Consider the following 3,414-nt stretch of genomic DNA (forward strand, 5'->3'; position numbering starts at 1 on the left):
AGGGTTTCTCTAGCTTTGTAGACCAGATGGCCATGAACTCACAGAGATCCACCTGCCTCTGCCTCCCGAGTGCTGGGATTAAAGGCATGTGCCACCACCGCCCGGCAATAAGGAAACATTTTTAAGTGACTCTTTGGTATACTTATGACTTTACCATTTATTTAAAAAGGAAGCAAATTTGCACACAAATGAAATACATGTGCTTATTTATTTACATTTTTACATAAATAATTAAATATTGGCTAAATATTTTATGATGTAGAACACAGACCATCTGTAACATACACACACACATACACACAGAATCTTTCTGTCTTCATTTCTTTTTTGAGAGAGGCTTTCCTGTAGCTCAGGTGGGTTTTAAAATCACTGTGTACTCAAGGCTGGCCTTGAATTCCTGACTCCCCCCACCGTGTGCTGAGCCCACAAGCAGCTTCAGGGACAAGCAGACTTGACAGGCGCCCCTGCTGAGAACACCGTGTCCAGGAAATACACAGCACTTGAGATGGCATTGGGAACAGTGACTCACTCTGCTAAATGCATTTTTCTTTTCTTTTGTTCTTTCAAGGCAGGGTCTCTCTGTGCAACCTTGGCTGTCCTGAAACTTGCTTTGTAGACCAGGCTGACCTGGAACTCATAGAGATCTGCCTTCCTCTGTCTCCCGAGTGCACCACCCACCACCGCTGCCCAGAAAGCTAAACTCATTCCATTTCTAAATTATAGTTCTTCCTTTTATGTGAGTGTTGTATATGCATGTCTGTAACCCAGAACTGAGATGGCAGAGACAAATAGATTTCTGGAACTCTCTCACTGGCCAGCCAGCCGAATGAAAACACTGAGCTCCTAGTTCGGTGAGGGAGCCTGCCTCAAAAGAAAAGGGAGAAGGCAGAGGGGGCGGACCAGGGGCTAAAGGCGCTTGCTGTACAAGCCTAAAAACCTGAGTTCAAGCCCCAGGATGCAAACTGTTGTCTCTCTCTCTGTAAATACGCACATCGAAAACAAAAAAGCAGTCGTGTCCTGATTGGCTATATTCTGCCATTGGCTTCTGTTTGTATTCCGCTCATGGCATTTAATCCAGGTGCAGGCATATTTCATATTTCAGGAAACCTCACCCCAGTCTATAGATGGCACAGACCTCAGATCATTCAAAGTCAAGGAATAGGTCAGAAAGAAGGGGGATTCGAAAGTATAAGCAGGAACTTAACAATAAAACTTCTATGCATGGGATGGGAAGATTAACCCAAAACTCTGATGCCAGAGCCAGACTTGTAGAAAACCCACCGCCTCTAGGGCATCCCATGACATCCTAACAGTCAGACCTCCATGTTTCTATGGCTTCATCTTTTCTATAAACTGTAACACTGTACAGGCAAGGTGGAAAGAACCTGCAAGTTTATTCTCCTGATGCTGGCTCAACTGCAAAGAAACCCATCTTAAAAGAAAAAAAAATGATTGTCAGGTTACACAAGGCCCGTGAGTCAGTTCCTTTCTCCAAAACACCAGCTGTTCTGATTGAGCATAAAGGAGCAGTGACGCTTGCAGCCTCAACCAAGGCCATCAGACGCTTTCTGATGACACCTTGCTGTGGAGAGATGATGGGTATGCCAACTAGCTTAACTGTGATGATCATATCAGCATGTGCACATATATCAGAATATATAGAGTTTCTACTCGTTAGTGATACCTTAATGAAACTGGGAGGGAAAGAAAAGCAGAATAAAAGAAACCAACATAGAGCTGAAAATGAAGCTCAGTTATTACTGTGATTGCCTAGTGCACGCAATCCCCAGCACTGCATAAGTACAGGCAGTTACAGAAAAAGGGAGGGAGAGAGGGAGGGGGACGGGGGGGGGAGAGAGAGAGAGAGAGAGGAGAGAGAGAGAGAGAGAGAGAGAGAGAGAGAGAGAGAGAGAGAGAGAGAGCGAGAGCACTTATCTGCCTGCCTGCCTTTGGGTATATAGCTATCATATTTCAGTTTTTATTTATTTAGTTCTTTTGTTTTGTTTTGAGACAAGATTTCTCTGTGTAGCTCTGGCTGTCCTGGAACCTGTAGACCAGACTGGCTGCAAAGTCAGAGATCCGACTGTCTCTGCCTCCTGAGAGCTGGGATCAGCCACTGCCACCGAGTGTCGTTTTTCAGCTTTTTTTTTTTTAAGAACAAATGAACATTTTGCATTTTATTATTTTCAGGGAAGATGCACAATTTCACTAGAAACAATGGTTTTTCTTGAACAGTAGAAAAAAGGCCTTTAAAAAAAAATCTGCTGTCCCAGATGAAAAGTCTACCCAGCAAGCACTGGGCCAGTTCTGAGAGGAGGAACCAGTGTGGTGAAAGTTACCTACAGGAAGTTCAGTGCAGAGTTCTCCACAAGTCTTGTTAAGTTCCGCGAGGCTCCAGTTCCTCAGACTAGGAAGCAGGTGGGCTCACTCCCCAGGGGGCTGCATTTGCTTACAGAACTCTTCAAACTGCTGCTGCTCCAGCTCTGTCATGACTCTGTTGAGAGCGTAGATCTCTGCTCTTTGTCTTTGCTTCAACTCCTTCTGGGCAGATTTCTGCTTAGCCTTCTCCACTCTGAAGGCAGGTTCTTTAACTTTGGATTTTTCTTTCTGGGCAGGTGGATCCATGGCTTGGCTTCTGAATGCGTTTTGGTCAGCTCTGACCCGGTCTCGGGCTCCCGGCCTCCGCCACGACGCAGACCAGCCCCCACGCGGGGATCAGCCTCGCCTTCCCCTTCCACGGGACCGGAGCGCCCAGCCCCGCTGCCCTTGAACTGGGCGGGCCGCGCCCTCGTTTGTGAGCTTTTAATCATGGACACTACCTCGCTTGTTGTCTCAGCACTTGGGAGGTGGAGGTCACAATATCAGAAGTGTCAAGGTCATCCCCAGCTGCCCAGCCTGATCAGACCAGCCTAGGCTGTTTCAAAACACAAACAAGGGAGGGAGATGGGAGGCGGTGGCGGGGGGGGAAGCGGAGATCCTTAATTGAATAATAAAATTAAAAAAAAAACACAAACAAACCAGGTGGTGGTGGAACGTGCCTTTAATCCCACCACTTGGGAGGCAGAGGCAGGTAGATCTTGGTGAGGTCGAGGCCAGCCTGGTCTACAGAACGAGTTCCAAGACAACCAGGGCTGTTACACAGAGAAACCCTGACTTGAAAACCAAACAACAGAAACCACAAACACAAAAAACAAATATAACAGATACCTTAAGAATTTGGGGGCTGTGCAAACATAAACACCTAAATTTGGAAAACATGGGTGGTGCGTGATTTAAAAAAAACACCCAGGAATGGAGACACATGCTCATCCTAGCTTTGGGAGGGGAAAACAGAACCTCAGGTATTTGCCGGCCAGCCAGTCTAGCCAATCAGCCAGCCAGTCTAGCCAATCAGTGAACTCCTTATTCAGTGAG

The 3,414-nt window shown here is 46.5% G+C and overlaps 1 pseudogene; it reads right to left on the reverse strand.

Moving 5' to 3' along the window:
• Positions 1-2,232: 2,232 nt before the first annotated feature.
• LOC101991264 lies at positions 2,233-2,718 on the reverse strand (annotated as a pseudogene).
• Positions 2,719-3,414: the final 696 nt, after the last annotated feature.

Source organism: Microtus ochrogaster, chromosome 10, assembly GCF_000317375.1.
Source record: "Microtus ochrogaster isolate Prairie Vole_2 chromosome 10, MicOch1.0, whole genome shotgun sequence".
In the NCBI taxonomy this organism is placed as follows: Eukaryota; Metazoa; Chordata; class Mammalia; order Rodentia; family Cricetidae; genus Microtus; species Microtus ochrogaster.